Genomic DNA, 19,171 nt, shown 5'->3' with positions numbered 1-19,171 from the left:
AAATGAAACTTCACCACGTCATTATATACCACACCGTGATTATATGTAGAAAAGAATCAAGGACATAGAATGAAAAATATAGAAAGTAGGAATTTCACTCATCACTCCCCCCCCCCAAGTTCTATAACGGTCAAGAAACAATCATAGGAACGAATTTTTTATCTATATTTATGTGGATAATGTATATATTTTTTTTTACTTATGCCTTTAATGAACCCAGATTCATTCTCGCCCTCACATAAGCCCGCCATCGGTCCCTATCCTGTGCAAGATTAATTCAGTCTCTATCATCATATCCCACTTCCCATATTATCCTCCCATCTACGTCTCGGCTTCCCCAAAGGTCTTTTTCCCTCTGGTCTCCCAACTCTATATGCATTTCTGGATTCGCCCATACGTGCTACATGCCCTGCCCATCTCAAACGTCTGGATTTAATGTTCCTAATTATGTCAGGTGAAGAATACAATGCGTGCAGTTCTGTTTTGTGTAACTTTCTCCATTCTCCTGTAACTTCATCCCTCTTAGCGCCAAATATTTTCCTAAATAATAATAATGATAATAATAATAATAATAATAATAATAATAATAATAATAATAATAATATCAAATCAAGAAAATGGCTTACAAGGTTCCAAGCTTACTCTATAGTTAAAATGGAGTTCCGCGATGTAAAAATTTTTGAAAAACAATGCATTAAATTATATAATCCGGTTATTTCTCTAAGGAATATTAATAATATTTTTTTATGCTGGTCGGCTATTTACACTACCAAGAAATCAGTTGATATACTGTATTAGTTTAAAAAGGGTAATTAAACATGAGCGATAAAAAATGCGTTTGACAAAATAATAAGACATGTGACTAAGTACATATAGTGAAATGAACCGTTACTATATACAATAAAATTGCTGAATATCAACGTTAATAAAATCCAGCAGCCAAGGGTTTACATCCGAGGCAATAAGAAGAGGTACAGAATTTAGAAAAAAAATGCCTAGTCCGATAACAACGTCGTCTCCGTGATATTGAAACTGTCGGAGATAACAGTAATATATGTAAATATTATCCGCTTCGCTTAACTCCAATTACGTTAATAATTAAAAACTAGGATGCGGCAGCAAAGGATCTGAAGGTTATCAAGACGTTTGATTGCATACATCCGTTTCAAAATCACAGTTATTTACGTAGCTTCGTAAAAGTGTAGTACAGTATTTCGACGCAATAATAGCTTTAGAATATTTCAACTTGCAGAATATGAAGCTGGGAGATCAAACGTAATTTAGTCTCCTGCAAGCAATAGGAATTTACCGGTAATATCCGGCAAATACATTGCGAGACTTGTGAACAGGACATGTTTTCTAATGCAGCTATTAATGAGCTCATATCGAAACCTCCTCTCAAACTACGCATACTATTAGTTCTCCACAGCATATAAAACAAATGCGGTACAATAAAATTGCGTGTAATGTATATACAGAAATTAGGGAATAGAATAGAATAAAAGTAATATTAGTTTTGCAAAGGAATTTTACAATGTTACACTTGTTCCGATCAAATTTCTGCACATTTAAACGACGAAACTAAAAGTCTTTCAGTAATTTATTATCATAATAGACTGCTCTCTTAAATTTACTGAGCATTATATTGGGAATTAAATCAATGGTTTTCCCAAAACACGCTATGAAATGTTTCATATAAATAATTTTTATCTCGGAAAGGAAGCAAAAAAGAGGAAAATGGTATTAAACTTTTTTGTTTGAAATATCTCAAAGAACAACACCCTGAAATTAATGACATTACTTACGGTGCACTCTGTATATGCGGACTTCACTTGTGTACATGAATGAACTCGTTCACATTGATAGGTTTATCATATTACATGATTTATTTCCATGGCAACCAGTATAATTTTCGGCCCACTCTTTCATTTATTTTCTATTAGTGTAGGTCGAAAAAATACGGAGTTTTAATTTTTTATGTTTTTACATCTACATCTTACGCGACATTGAAATTCTGACGATATTTTTTATGTATGTCAAATTCCTTCTTATATGCTAAATAGATTCAACGTGGTTAGATTCTAATGCTGAGCATTTGACAGATGTGTCACCGCCTCTGCTCATGTCAGCCTGCTATAACTCACCGGCCATCGAATATGCCGTCTACTGTAGTCCTAGATCATAATATACCCAGATTGCTCGGCCTTATAGACTTTGACGGTAACAACTTTTGTCAGGTTTACTATGCTGCCATCTAGTTGTTACATAAGAAGTCACGTCATAACTCCCATTTGAATTGCATTAGCGACTGTACTGCCATCTCGTGTTCGCTTACGGCGGACGGGTGGCGATCCTGGCGGTTGTTCTCTTCAAAGTGCTACCGATTTTAACATAGGAATGACCATATATTATATAATGTAATCTGGGCTATAGTATCGTCACAGTGGACCACAGTTAAGGGCAGCGCAAAACAAGCCGAATGCGAAAGCGAGTGCGAACGCAAACGCGATCTATTCAACACTTGGATGGCAATGCAGTTCGCGCGGGAGGCAGCCAGCGCGATCAGTTGGATGGTCAGGCGAACTGATCGGACATGTAGGGTTGCTCGTCGCTAGTTTGCCTCAGCTTCCCTCAGCTGATGGTACAAATTCTTAAACTTCCTTTCATCTCTCTTGACGCATTAATTGCATGCACCCACATTATATCTACGGCGTTTCTCCCTATTAGAAAAAAAATTATGGTCTGGTCAGAGAAAGAAAAATATTCCATTTATAATATTCTGTGGTATCACGCTGTACATTAACGGTCTTACTAATAAACCGTGTATAGTTTTTGTATGAGACTTATGCAGAGTTGAGACAGAAAACTTTATTAATAAACCATGCATAAGCGATGGCTGTATAAACAGTCCGCAACTATATAATGGGAATTGCTTTGCAGTAGTTATATACACGAAACCCCATGTTTAAGCGTTGCATATAGAGAAAAAATGGCCGCCCCTCTAACAGCTGTTCCTATCGACTGTCATTTTATGATGATGGTTGCCTTGTAACCATAGAAGAACCAAACCAAAGAGCACAGAATAATTAGAATAATATTGCTGTAGCTTGTACTGTTTGACCAAAATATAGTGTGGTAATCGATTAGAGTCAGTTGTACTATCGATATTTAACACGGCACACTAGAGCGCTGTACCGGATGCAATAGAGAACCTCAGATATTCTATTGCCTTTCGTAACGAAGTAATGACGAAACTATGACGTAGCTGTGTAACAGTTATACTGTAATACACGACGTAGGCCTATGTAGTGATTATTAATAAGGAATTTACACACGACTTATAAACGAGCTACTCATTGTATAACATAATTAAACGTCTATATATAGAGTTTTTATTAGTACGACCGTATATGTATAAATGTAATTATTTTGAAGTCGCCTAAATAGAATATATCGTCAATTTTATGAAACGTCCTATGTTACAATACAGGGCATAATTTTTCAGGAGGAAGAAAAAATTAATTTAACATCAATAGACCTACACTGACCTTCGATGATGTCATCAAATTCACCAACGTTTTCTATCGAATTATCTAATATTCTTGTATAGATCTATTGATATTTAATTGCTTTTTTCTTCCTCCTGAAAAATTATGCTCTTTACTGTCACATAGGAGGCTTCATAAAATCAACGACGATATAATTACTACGTTTTCATGGAGTATTCAAATCGATCTGAATACGATCCGTACTGAATACGATCCCTGTTTTCATGCAATTTTCGATACGTATTGAAAACGATCTGAGTACGGAAGCTGAAGTTTCGAAAGTAGTTATGTTGGTTAACATGCCATGGACATATTAGCGTGCTGGTCACTCTGTAGACATTAGCAATAAACAATGTTGCGTTTTCCGAATGAATCGCATGAAAACTTAATATTCTGGCTGTTAATGAACAATGGTAATATTGACATTAAGGAAAACACGAAATGTTATGTTTTACAACACTCTTTTTCAGCATACATATTTCCCTCGCTGTTGGTAAAACAGCTGACACATCAAACAAGTGGCGATCGATCACGCGCTTAGCGTTTTGAGATCGAATTGAATACGATACCCGTTTTCATGGGACTCAATTCGAACTGAATACGATCCGATCCAACTTTTTAGGTGTATCGACCTTGGGACTCAGATCGAATTGAATCCCCGTTTTCATGAAGATTTCAATATGAAAACGTAGTGAATAAGATGCGAAGCGTGATTACTCGTACCTCTCTATTTTCACCATAATCCAAGGCTGCTGCTACAAGAAGACGTCATTCTTTTTTCAAATTGAGAAGAAGGATCCATATTCGTAGTGTGTGTGTATGTGTGTGTCTGTCCTCTTTACTTGTGTGATTTGCCCTCAGAAAACTGTACGTTCGTGGAGTTTTCGTGATGGTATATGCCTAAAAGTCCGCAAATAGTTCGTGATCGCGTTCTCATTCGCATCCTCCTTGGTCTGCGCAGGCCTTTAAGGAACTATCTCTGTCACGAAGTTTGGTCAACCACAACTACGATTATGATGACGGCCAGATCGCTTTCAACAAATCACGAGTTATTGCTGTTGCATGGCTTTACCGCCGACGCTGTTAACCCCGCGGGCGATTCGAGAGGCGACGAAATAAACAGAGCGCTGTAACCTCTGAGCATAGATGTTTATTTGTTATTTTATGAGCCCGAAGTGAAATGCTCCATTAGGAATGGATGACGACAACCGCGACTGTGTGCACCACTTGCGTGCAATCTCAAGTCCAGGAGTGAAAGTAACTTGAATAAATTTATTTGCAACGCAACTCTAGCCGCGCGCAATACTTCTCTGGATCCCGGATACGGTTATCATTATTTGTGCGCCTGCCTGCAACAGCGTCTTACAGGACATGAGTTCAGTCGAGGTCATCTAGTTCACTGTCGGTGCGAGCCTTAAAAGAAACCGTCCTTTTGTCCAGAAGTAAATCCTGAGAGAGTTTTTTGTAAACTTTTGTGTATCTGATGATGCTGAGCCTATACACTGCATAGAAATTAAATCATGGAACAATGTTAAGTGACTTGTGGTTGTACAAAGAAGCAAAACATGTTTAAAACACGGCAGATTTGGACGTTTTTCTGTATTTCGCGCCGAAACTTAGGTTGAAATCACTATCAGTAAAAGTGGCATTTGTCCACCGTTGTGGAGTAACGATTAGCATTTCTGACCGTGAAACCGCGGGATCGGGTTCAAATTCTGGCTGGGGCAAATTACTCCGTTGAGGTTTTTTCAGCGGTTTTCCCTCAACCCATTAAGAGCAAATGCTAGGTAACCTTCGGCGCTGGATCCTGGACTCATTTCGTTGTTATTATCACCTTTACCTCACTCAGAGGCTAGATAACCCGTTGCAGTTAATTGAGCCTGTGGTAAAGGATGGGGAGGGCCCATGTAAAACAATCGGTATAATTCTACGCATGGAAGCTGACGGGGTTTCAGTTGACTGCAGTTGAAATGATTTTGCTCCTTTCTTAAGGAAAAGAAAAAAAAAATACAAGAAAATTACAGAATATCAACGTATTTTATATGTAACATAAATGTATAAGATATTTTTATCACGTAATGATCATAATCCTAGCTGTACACTATAATGGACGCACGGCTCCTAAGGGTTAAAAGAAACCGTCCTTTTGTCCAGAAGTAAATCCTGAGAGAATTTTTTTTGTAAGCTTTTGTGTATCTGATGACAATATACAATGCGTGGAAATTAAATCATGGAACAATCTTAAATGACTTGTGGTTGTACAAAGAAGCAAAACATGTTTAGAACACGGCAAATTTGGACGTTTTTTCTGTATTTCGCGCCGAAGATTTGGTTGAAATCACTATTAGTGAAAGTGGAATTTGTCCACCGTTGTGGAGTAACGGTTAGCATTTCTGACCGTGAAACCAGCGAACTGGGTTGAAATCCTGGTTGGATAAATTACCCGGTTGAGATTTTTTCAGCGGTTTTCCCTCCACCCACTAAGAGCAAGTGCTGGGTAACCTTCGGCGCTGAATCCTGGACTCATTTCGTTGGTATTATAACCTTCATCTTACTCAAATGCTAGATAGCCATAGCAGTTAATAAAGTGTCGTAAAATAAACAGTGATAATGATAAAAGTGGAATTTTGTGTTGAAGAGACAGTGCAGTATCAGGTAGATATATTTCTTAGAGGACGGCCGTTTTCCTTACCGCAATTACAGAGATAGGGTCAAGTAGGGCTATTATGATACAAAAAACTCAATCTTTTCCTGTAACTTTTGTATCAAAGCATGTACAAATTTGAGAAAAAAAAGTAATGTGCTACTTTAGACATACATGAAGGATTTGGAGTTAAATTTATTTTTTATTTGTAATAAAGAATAAAATTAAAACAAAACCAGTATATCACAATAGCCTTGTGTGGGCTATTGTGATATGCCTATAGGGCTATTCTGATACAGTGCTATTAATCTGGCCATATTATACAAAGTAATGAAGTAAGGAATTAAAGTAACAGAATTAGGTTAAATAAATACAAATTTCTGTAAGATTTAAATGTCTATTAACGGAAATAGTAAGTTAATAAATAAGTCTATCTTTCAAAAATAATATTAAATTAAAACAATGTACTATAAAGAGGACAAATAAAGAGCTGTCTTTAAGGCACAGAAATTAACAATTAACTGATATACTGCATCTAAACACATTAGAATATCCCGTAGATATTATTGTTATTCATATGTGAGTAATGTCAATCTTGTATTAACTGTACAGTTACGCATGTATTATGCACGCGACAGTTTACTGAAACTTTAACACCCTACTGCCAATACCAGAAAATTGTTGTATGTCCAAATAATTTTTTTATGTGTAAAGAAATAAATTCAGAAAATTATGATACAGATGTATAGCTAAAATGAATTAAAATGCGTTTTTAAATAATGATTAATGTATTTTCCAAAGTTGTGTTAACTTTTAGCAGAAAGAAGAATGACTATTAAGCTAAAATTGTTAGGTAAATAAGTAAAAATAAATGTATATGTGTAATTTTTTAACTTATACTGTATTGTAGGTTCCAACATGTCAATTCAAACATCCCTCAAGAGCTAAATTACTTTAAGTTAGAAAACTGATCAACATTGTCAATTTCTTTCATAGTAAACATATCATAATAGCCCTTCTAGAGTATAATAGCCCTAAACTATATCATAATAGTCCGTGTAGCTCTTATCATAACAGCCCTCCTCATTATCACACTAATTACTGCTAGACTTAAGCCTTCAACGTTCACAGCTTTTCTTTAGAGAAAAATGAAGCTGACACTATTCTCAGTAAAAGGAAAAAAATATATATATATTCTTCTTTATTCATTCAAGAGCAATTATGAAAGAAAGTGAGTATCACATAAACATTTTTAAGCAACATAAATGTCTTTTCTTTTAATACATTTATGAGACAGATAATGGTTTTTATGCTCGACCACGCCGAAATGTAGCTAGTAATTATACACCTGGTAGCAGCCCTTTAATGGACCTCATTAAAGTACACCTATTCATTAAAGTTCAGGTGTTCCGCCAATCAGAAAACACACTGTAGCAATATGAAAGCGCAAGTATCAATTATTCTCGGATATGCAATCGAAAGACAACTAGCGAAACATCACGGAGGCTGGAAATCCAATATTGTCGCAGAAGGTTATGTTCTGTTACTATAATAATTAGCGTTAATTGTAAATAATATTCAAATAAATTCAATGTGTCATCTCGTTATTCAATGTCTAAATCAAATTTAACGTTATATCAAGATTAATGTTTAATTTACTCTCTAGATTATATCAAGGTCAATGACATTGGTTTCTCGGAAAAAATCAATACTTTCGCGTCTGCGTACATCTCACAATTTACGAGATATTGCACAAGGTCAGTTCCGCTCCCCAGTCAGATAAGAATAACATGAATACTTATGAATAATTTCAAGTTAGAAATATGGTCGAGCATAAAAAGTCGTATGAAACTTGCCTATAATGGTAATTAAGACGCTCGTATGAAAATTATGAAACTCGCTTGCGCTCGTTTCATAAACATACTTGCGTCTTAATTACTACCATTATAGGCTCGTTGCATAATGTACTATTATTGATTTATTTTTCAATATTGCTCTTTAAAGAGGATGTAATGTACCTTCATAATCACAGTTTTAAACATTTTCAAACTGAGCCTTTGATACATTTTAAAGTCTGTATCAAATTAGCCCGATTTTTTTTACTGCATCATATTAACTCTACTTGACCCTACAGTTTTTTTCCGGCGTTGGTGCTTAGTATCTATTTAATCTAGTACATATAAGATCTTGTCGGCCTCGGTAGCGTAGTTGGTTTAGTGATGGCCTTCTATGCTCGAGGTTGCGGGTTCGATCCCGGTCCAGGTCCTTGTTTAAATGCGACAGGTCCATGTCAGTAGATTTACTGGCATGTAAAAGAACTCCTGCGGGACAAAATTCCGGCACAACGGCTACGCTGATATAACCTCTGCAGTTACTAGCGTGGTTAAATAAACTATATTTTTTTATAAGATCATCTCTCCTCTACTAATGGATTACAATATTATCAGGTCGTCTTATAACTAAAGTCGGTTTCTTAAGTTTGGTACAGTATTCTGTAAAATTTTAATGATTTTCTTTAGTTGAACAATGCAATTTACAGGGCGCTCTGGTTATTGCTGGATACTGTGTGCCTGTAACAGTCGTCAATATTGTTAATACAAAAAATATATAATGGAGGTGGTAAAGTCTGAGATTGGAGTCCTTCTGAAGCACTACTGAAAACAAGATTATAAAGCTGATGCCGCGGCTCGAAGAGTATGTGAAATCGAGGGTGAATGTGTCATTAGTGAGCGTGTAGCACAACTATGATTCCAGTGTTTCAATAATGGAGAAGGAGACATTAAAGATTTAGAAAGAAAATATGTTCCGGAGACAAATGAATAAATTTAATAGTGAAATTAGAGATTATAACTGGTACGTCACCGTCCCTTCAGTTCGTAACAGTGTTGAATGACGTAACTGTTTCCGAAAACACTGGGCATCACCATAGTAAGGCTAATTTGTACTTCACATGGGCCCTATACTCGCTTTCAGATAAAGATCATTCTTCGGCACTCCCACCATCCGTGTCTGTAATCAACAAATGTGGATAATTTTAGATGGGTCTAAAACCTGACTTCCACCTGAGCGTGGATGTACATCGAATGTAAATCAGCCTCGATGCCAGCAGGAGGCTTCATGAAGGTTTGTCGGTCTTCAGTATCGCCATTTGTTTAAGTCAGTAGTAAGGTACAATAAATTTATCTTAAACATGCTAGAGTTTGCCTGTAAATTCTTGTCTGTGCGTCGAATTTGGTTACGTGTGAAATTAAAGTATTGCCCATTGGTTATTTACTTCCAGTTGCTGGCACGGTCTTCAGGTTGATGTTTCACATAATTAAATGTCCAGTTTTTGTTCACAAGGAAGTGAGATTGAGTGTGGAAAGATCCCGAGTTCGAGACTCTTCAAGTATATCTCTTTTCTTCCTCTTTTCTGTGCCATTCTACGTTTAGAATCGTCGCTGTAGTTTATTTATTGATGTCTTTCTTTCATGCTTAAATTTATACATATAGCCTATTATAATTTTGTTTAATATGATTTTATGATGCTTTCGTCACCACTTGGTACTATTTTATCGCTGACGGGTACAATTAAAGGCCAAAATAGTTACAATTTAAAAAGTTGGTGCATGAGCGGTATGATATAAATAAAACGTCAGAAAGGAATTGTACTATAGTAGTTTGGTGATGTACTGTTGGTAAATCATGTTTAGTGTGATGAAAGTGCGTTTAGAAGATCTTGGATAAAGAGGTCAGTTAGGAAGTTATAGAATTGAAATGGATGTTGGAAAATTAAAAATATTGTCCAGTTAATTAATACAGGTATCAATAGAAGTTAAACACAGAATAACTATGGGAAATGCCTGTTATTATTCGGTTGAGAAGCTTTTATCATCCAGTCTGCTGTCAAAAAATCTGAAAGTTAGAATTTATAAAACAGTTATATTACCGTTGTTCTGTATGGTTGTGAAACTTGGACTCTCACTTTGAGAGAGGAACGTAGGTTAAGGGTGTTTGAGAATAAGGTGCTTAGGAAAATATTTGGGGTTAAGAGGGATGAAGTTACAGGAGAATGGAGAAAGTTACACAACGCAGAACTGCACGACTGTATTCTTCACCTGACTTAATTAGGAAAATTAAATCCAGACGTTTGAGATGGGCAGGGCATGTAGCACGTATGGGCGAATCCAAAAATGCATATAGAGTGTTAGTTGGGAGACCGGAGGGAAAAAGACCTTTGGGGAGGCCGAGACGTAGATGGGAGGATAATATTAAAATGGATTTGAGGGAAGTGGGATATGATGATAGAGAGTGGATTAATCTTGCACAGGATAGGGACCGATGGCAGGCTTATGTGAGGGCGGCAATGAACCTCCGGGTTCCTTAAAAGCCATTTGTAAGTAAGTAAATTATGTCAGGTGAAGAATACAATGCGTGCAGTTCTGCGTTGTGTAACTCTCTCCATTCTCCTGTAACTTCATCCCTTTTAACCCCGGGTATTTTCCTAAGAACCTTATTCTCAAACACCCTTAACCTCTGTTCCTCTCTCAAAGTGAGAGGCCAAGTTTCACAACCATACAGAACAACTGGTAATATAACTGTTTCATAAATTAAGAAGTGTTAGTATAGTGATTTTAAATTGGATAGGCAGTTAAAATTTATATTTTGAAACAGTAATAATGATCAATAGAATATACCGTAAAGTAGGACGAATATGATAGGCTATATAAATGTATGTTAGTAAGAATACAGTGTTTGAAGGAACGTTAAGTAAAGTGTGGAACTAACAGATGGTAGATATTTAACACTAATAAGGAGAAATGGAATGTTTTGGGAGTTAATAGCGGGAGTAGAAGAGTAAATAACTATTTTTAGTTACATTACAAATAAGGGGGATGTTCACTGAGAAGACGTCTATGTACCCAAGGCAGGAAACTGGAGAACCCCGAGGAAAACCTTCAAGAACCTTAGCGTTGTCCACTATAAATACGACTCCGCAAATATCGGGATTGGAACCCGGGTTCGCAGTCACTGTAAATCAATGTTCTGCCAACTGTGCTACCAAGACGTCCTAAGACCTCTTAAGAAATGGAATGGCTCTTCTTTTGGGAGACAGGAATGGGCCACAGACTCAATACTATCGGGAAAATGATGAAATCAGAGTAAATGTATCACACTTTAGTTTAACAATACATTAGTGTAAACATAATACACTTATTAACCACGACTACGTTATTAGGCCGATGATAAGCAATAATTCACTTTTAATTCAGCTAGAATATTTCCTTAACATATTCCTCAAATTGCCAATTAAATTATCGTGCTTGGGTACTTGCACCATGTCTTGATAGCCTATACTGTACGACTACGACTACACGTAAATTACGCTTAAGTTTCTTTCAAAATGCTGCTTGTTTAGGCGTTTATTTCCCTTGGTTGTTCCGCTGCACTTTAATACGAAGGTGGCCCATTTAAAACACATTATCCCTCAATTCTCCCACAGCTAATATAGGGATGTCACGAAAAACATGAAGAAACTGGTTGGTCCAGGCATTATGGATCCTGAATACAAATGAGTGAAAATACTTTATTATGTGAACTTATATTTTGAGATGGCAACAATGTGTTTGTGTAATAATAGACCTAAGTGTGATAGTTAAGGCTCTGACTTTAAGGTCTAATAAACTTCGTATTAGATTCTTCGTATAACAAACAGGATTTTATATGTTTCGGTAACAATATTTGGGACATAAAAGTTTAATCTTACATATTATACAGGTAAATTAGTTAGCGCCTATTTATTTTACATTTCTCGCTATTCAACTACTCAATGAGACATAAAAAAATTAAAGAGCATCTTAAACATTTTTTTTCCACTACCTGGTTTCAAAGTATGTCATTTTTTAATTGTTTCAAGTGTCCAAACTTATTAATTTTTGCACGTTGCGCAAATACTTGCACGCTGTTTTTTTTTTAAGGTAAAGTTTGCAGCACACTTGAAACAATTCAAATTTAAAAAAGAAAATTAAGTAAGTTTCAAATGTACTAGCCACTCAAAATAAAATACATCCCTAATCATTTTTAAACAAATTTATAGTCTAGTTATTGTGCTGTTGGAGACGTTACTTATAACTATATCTCGGATTTTAGATTAAATGTTTATTTTTTTCTGCAGGGATAAACTAAAACTAGTTAAATATCTTCACATTTTAGCCTATATAAAATATGAACGTTTGAAAGCTGTTTTATAGTGCCTAAAATGCCTATTTTGATCATTGAGACCTATTTTTAGGTTTAAGAGCCTAAAATTGTCTATTTTTATTTGTTACGTATATATTTTTTAATTTTCGTGTAGCAGTGAGAGACAAAGTTTTGAATGTCATGGGGTGGGTTTGGTTCAAATATTAAGTTTCGTTGTAGGGATGAAGAAATTCCTGGAAGGTGTCTGGTTTTGTTGAGCACTTATGCAGACAGTAGGAATCAGCGTATTCCGAATCTCACCGGACCGGTGGACAACAATGACGTCACGCTGCAGCGAATTAGGAACAAAACTGCTGGAAGGATTGATGGCTGTCATGGCGACTGTATAAGTTGTTGTCTGTGCTACGCTAGCAAAATTTTGCGAAATTTCCGTACTGCCATCTCGTTCAAAGAAAAGAGGGCATAAACAATTTATTTCTTGAACCAGTAGTAATAACTGGTCCGTTGACATGTTCGCTCATAAGCCATTAACATACTGTTTTTTACGTTGTGCTCATTTCAAACAATACAGCAGAACTAAAGCAGAACACACCGCCATGACACAACAGTGCACGATGTCATTCGTCTGCTAATTCCCGCCCTATATAAGAACCAATCAGATTCACTGATGGCGGCTGATGGAGACTGCCACCACCTCTGCAAGCTGATGGCACCGGTGCGACACCGGTGGAGCATCAATGACGTCATCGGTGGAATTCGGAACACCGCGATGCCATCGGATTGCTCACCGGTGAGATTCGGAATACGCTCAATGTTATGAATCGGGATGTAGTTCTCTCTAAAGAAATAGCATGGCATATATTGCTAGATTTAAATATGCATCCATTGCTTCGGTATCATTGGGAAGAATTTTTTTTCGATTATAATATGGTTCTGTTTAAGAAAAGACAAAGTTTCACAATAATAAAACTAGAGAAAAACGTTGTTGTGCATTGCAATGCCAATTTATTATGAATGTGTTAATTGTAAATTCATTGATAGGCCTAAATTACTTAACTTAATTGTAATATCTAGTCTTTGTTCACAAAAAATGTAATCTAGACTAGATGAAATTTTAACCTTGGTCATTAGTGTGGAAAGTTTTGATTCTAACTTGTCAGCTAACGATGCGTCCAATCATGGATTTAGTGACTTAACGAAGTAATTGTGAGAAACGAAGAGGAAATCCTTCTCGAAATAACTCAGAAAAGAACTTTTTAATTTTACGAAAAGTCTTTGTTATTGTCAGTTTCTTCACATACCAGGACAGATATTGTTTCGCGCTGTTTCCAAGTTAATGAAGGTGAAAATAATAATTCTCAGAAAGCTCTACCGCTATTACAAGATAATTTCCTCTCCTAACATAAACAAACCAGAAACACTTTCATATGATTGCTGGTTGTAGAGAACGCAGTCATTAAGGAAGTTCTGAGAGACCAGAGAAGTTTTGTTGTACTAAGAAATTAACGGTTATTGTTCTTGAAAGTGTACATATATTTCCCCTTTATCTGTCTTCATTTCTCCAAGCCTTGAATTCTTGCGGCTATTCAGTACATTACTTCCCTGAACAGTGCGTGTTTAACAAAAAATTGAAATTTCACCATGCATTGCTGAGAAAAGTCACTTTCCTTTTTCTCCACCTACTGCTACGAATCTTATATTATCATAATTGCTACTTTTATGATCAGAACTATTGTCATTTTTGCTAATATTATTATTTCTGTTTTACTACCTACTGGTAATTGTTACTGCTATTAATACTAATTCTAATTCAGCTCTTTTCACCACTACAAATAGACTTGCTGTTATTTCCACTATTACTAGTACTACTACTAGGCCTACTGTAATACTGTTACTTCCGCTACTACTGTCACCGTCACTTCCACTACTACTGTCACTTCCACTACTATTGTCACTTCCACTACTACTGTCACTGTCACTTCCACTACTATTATTACTGTTACTTGCACTATTACTGTCACTGCCACTTCAACTACTACCGTCAGTCACTTCCACTACTGTCACCATCACTTCCACTATTACTGTCACCGTCACTTCCACTATTACTGTCACCGTCACTTCCACTATTACTGTCACCGTCACTTCCACTATTACTGTCACCGTCACTTCCACTATTACTGTCACTGTCACTTCCACTATTACTGTCACTATCACTTCAACTATTACTGTCACTGTCACTTCCACTATTACTGTCACCGTCACTTCTCCTATTACTGTCACCGTCACTTCAACTACTACTGTTACCGTCACTTCATTTAACACTGTCACTTCCACTACTACTGTCACTCTCACTTCATTTAACACTGTCACTTCCACTACTACTGTCACTGTAACTTTCACTATTACTGTCACCGTCACTTCAACTACTACTGTCATTGTCACTACTACAATTTCCAAAATATAATCATGTATTGTCTGGCAGAAAATGGTGGTAAGTTTTGGCATTGTTTACGATTTCATTCATTTTAAGACCTGGAGAGTACAAAACTTATTTTTTTTCTCAACATAAGCCGTCATTAATATAATCGAGTAACCTTATGTAAATCTGCTTTTCACAAAGTCTTGCGGACCCTGTTATGAGCACCACTGATTTGAAAGATAAAGCACATACTTTTGTAAGCATGTGTGGACAATGTTACGCTACGTGAGGTGCTCATGCATTTGCGCGTGTCTTACGGCATGAGCAAACCATGTCAGCAGAATATAAGATACAGATACGTGAATATATGCAGCACATGATAGCTTGTTATGTTGGCTAGAATTTTACACAATATGGCGTCAAAGAGTGGCCTACGCAACTGTTTAAACAGTGTCTAACAAGTGACAAGCGTATTTACGTAAACACCTCATAACCAGCTTGTGCATTCTGCTGTAGTTGCAGCAGAGTTTCTGAAAACTGTAAAACAAGATGTTTATTTACACCATTGGGTAACTTGAACGGTTCTCGACCTTGTCCTTTTCTTTGTTGCAATTCTTCAGACTCTATACTCTACATCAGCAAAAGTAATACGTAAACTATGTTCGTATTGCGATATATTGTTCAAGTAAATCAAAGAACTTAACGCTGTATCATTGCGCCACATTCGAATACTCGTTCGTTTCGCTTTTCCCTCGTTTACGAAATATATTGACCTGAAAAACATTGCTACTTATTCCGCTTCTTGCGCGCAGTCAAATCCTCACAGTTCCGCGACACCTTATCACAGCTCTCGCATTAATGCCCTAGTCTATTTTTTCTCTTAATTCACATTAATACAGTAGTAGTGCAATCCATGGCATCTGTCACTCATTCGTACACCGTCTAAATTCATAGCTATGCAGCTGGAAGTCTGTACTTTCAAGAACCGAAAGGGGAATTTGAATCTAAAGTAAATCAACGTATACACAAAGATAAGCCATTTAATACCGTGGTTCATGCAATTAGTTCCGGTAAACTGACAAAAAATCACGTGAGATGTTAAGAGATGTATTTCTCCCGGATGTTAAGAAAGACACACTACTTCTTCTGGATTCCTGGAGTGCGAGTGGTCAGATATTTATATTTACTGCTGAAGAATACTTTACATAGTAAGACAATTAAAACACAAATTATCCCTCCAAAAGCTACTAGATTTGTGCAACCCCGGATGTATAATTTTTTTAGGCAATATACAATTGTAATTCGAAGGCTAGAAGAGTATTTCAGTAGCTGTGAAAACATTTCAGACACGTTGCACAATAGGGGCTTCATAATGGCATTACATTCGGTTGTTTATCACCAGTTTCATTCACCTGTCAAAGACATGCTAATATACGCGTGGACATGTGACAGAAAAAATGTGAGAAAGCAGTGCCAGTACAGATTTTTTTTACGTAATTAGATGAATTCTACAGGAACACAGGAAAAAAAATAACAGGAGATTACAGAACCCCGACGATTGGGCGAATGCGTGTTTGTTTTATTGATTTGTACTTTTATTTTTTTATCATTAGAGATAACTGTTTCCTTTTCAGTTCACCCTTCTCTATTACACGGACTCATTCACTGACATCATAACTTACTTGACAATATACGTGCAGATAACGTTAGATAACCCTCATCACCAATTCACATTCAAATGATTACCCAACAATCGCTAGATGGCAGCAAGCGCATGTTCTAACACAGACCTGGCGGATTTATGCGTTAGCTTGAGTGATCTTCAGATAGCGGTTTCCTTCTACTCCCGCAATTGTGGACGTAAGCATCGATCAGTGGCGTGCAGTGTGTAAGCTACATTTACATTTGTTGTAAACAGAAAATTAAATGTAGTATTTATGTACAGTACATATTATGTAAGCGAAGCACGTCTTGTATTCATTGTGAATGGCACGTCACTGAACCTCTGCGTTGTTTATCGTTCCTATCCATTTGTCCGCAGCTGGTTTCTCTGTGAGCGCGAGCGCGCTCAGAAAGAGGCTTACTCCCAGCCCTGTTCCAGCATAATATCCAGCATCTAGCGGAGGCAGTTTCTTTACACGGACTATTTGCCTTTATTAAACATAAGTTTGAACAACTTTTCAGCTATTTTTTATAATTATAATTATGTTCTGGCAGAAATATAATGCAACATCTGTACTACTAGAGAAAAATAGTTGTCTTTATTTGCTTTTATTTTATTATCCCTTTTCAAAATCATTAAATAAAGTTAGTCAGTTTCCAATAAATTCAGCGATAAATTTCAAATTATTAGTACCCCTATAGTTTTTAGTCTTCCTCGTGGAACACATCGTAATGTCATATAGCCCTAATCACTATTGCCAACACAGAGGTTTACCCACTAAATCTAGTTTTCTGGTCCTCTGTCAGTGGCTAAAATTAATTTTAAACAGTAGGCAGTAGAAAATCTAGTTTATTTTGATGTCGGTGAGAATTTTTAGTGATTTTGCAATAATTCTCAAACACATCTGTAAGGAAGATTGCACATAAAACACTTACGACTCTTTCGATGATGGCCATTATCTTTTCAAAATACTTATCTTACAATATTAGATGTCTATTAATGTACTCTTCAGTTAACCGTATAACAACCCACTGGCTGGAACTGAAAACAGAACACAGTCTTGATACACAACGTGAGAAATTAATTCGATTACGGCGCGTTCCTTTCGTTGTTGCTCCAATCAAACAACTGCTGAAAAGATTTTATGAATGTATGGAAATATTGAAAAATGTTGCTAGACTGAGTTTCCATTATGTCCTACAACAACAAGGTTTTCTTAATTCAATACAGCCCAAAAAGTTACTGAAAACGTTTAAGTATAGTGGCGCGTGATGAACTTAATGAAACGAAAAAATTTCAGCATTACTATTAATCTTACTTGTAAAGTTTTCCAGTACAAAGAGGTTTTCTTCTTCTTCTTCTTCCTTCACGCGTTAGACATTATTGTCTGTAGCAATCTACATATCTTGTCCATGCCACCATTTTTTGGGCCTTCCTGTATTTCTTTTCCCTACCGGTTTCTAATTCTTAAACTGAAATGGTAGTCTCTCTGCGTTCATTCTTTGTACATGGCTTATCCACTTAGTTTTATACTCTTTAGTTTTATCGTTCAGATTATATATATATATATATATATAATTCCTTTCTTATATCTTCACTTCTTTTATGGTCTATTTTCTTATAGCCAGCAACTGCTCTTACAAATCTCATTTCATTTGCTTCAAGTTTGCTTTTATTTTTCTCTGTCATGATCTAAGTTTCGCTCCCACATAATAATTTTGGCACTAACATTAAGTACAAAGAGATATAAAATAAAAACCCGTTAAAAGAATTACCGAGTTCGCGCCATCAATGTTAGGGTCTATGTCTTGCTTGGTGAAATTCAGAAGTGGATTCAAAGTATTATCATTAAACCAAAATTATAAATAGGATGGAAATTTCAGTAAATTTTGAAATTATGGCTGCACTAAGACGGAGTGGTGTATGTTGTTATAATTTTTAATTATTATTCATATTATATCTTACCTGCGCATTATGTAACAATATTAAGTGAAAAAAAATCTATAGGAACGAAAATCTGGTAGGTTTTATGACATATTTGGTGAAGTTTTGTAAGCGTGCAGTGGTTTCTCGCAAATTGGAGTTGCAATATTGGCCCTAATGCTGTTTTTCTTACATTTGGTTTTACAAATATGCTGCACACTAAGCAATAGTCTCCATATTCACTGGACAAAAACCTAACATTCCATTCCGAATTGAATCTATATTGCGTTCTTTTTATATCTCTAAAACCATTACTACATAACTACTTGGCTACCGCACTAGTTCTTACGTACAACTCTAAGAATTTTTTCATACGTCGTCAATCACTAGCGCTTCTCAGCAACGCCACCACTACAAAAATTGGTTCCAATGAAGAAATTCACAGGTGAACCGTAACCGAGTCACTGTGGCACTCGGTAGCCGACTCTCCATCAGCACTAAATAGCGTTACAAGCTTCAGCTAACAACGGAATTGAGTTGTTAACAGAAAACAGTAAATTAATTTGATGAGCCGTGCTAATTGGTGACGCATCTGAACCATACAACAGCGTCACTCGGAAGCGCTGCTAGTTTGTTGTGTGTGAATCTGCACTAAGCTATTTACGCACCGCGCCTATATTTCGCGAGTTCTTGTTTGAAGAGAAAAGTATCACGCCTTCATCTTCAAATATCGTCATTTCCCATGAATATGGTCCTGGAACACAACTCAACTATGGTCCACGATACAATCATTC

General features: G+C 36.3%; 1 protein-coding gene across 5 annotated transcripts in view; it reads right to left on the bottom strand.

Annotated features, from left to right (window-relative positions):
* Exn (Ephexin) overlaps positions 1-19,171 on the bottom strand; it is a 467,843-nt gene that overhangs the window by 130,293 nt on the left and 318,379 nt on the right. The window lies entirely within an intron of this gene.

Source organism: Periplaneta americana, chromosome 1 (assembly GCF_040183065.1).
Source record: "Periplaneta americana isolate PAMFEO1 chromosome 1, P.americana_PAMFEO1_priV1, whole genome shotgun sequence".
Taxonomy (NCBI): Eukaryota; Metazoa; Arthropoda; class Insecta; order Blattodea; family Blattidae; genus Periplaneta; species Periplaneta americana.
Note: the sequence above shows the minus strand (reverse complement) of the source record. Positions and strands in the feature narration are given on the sequence as shown.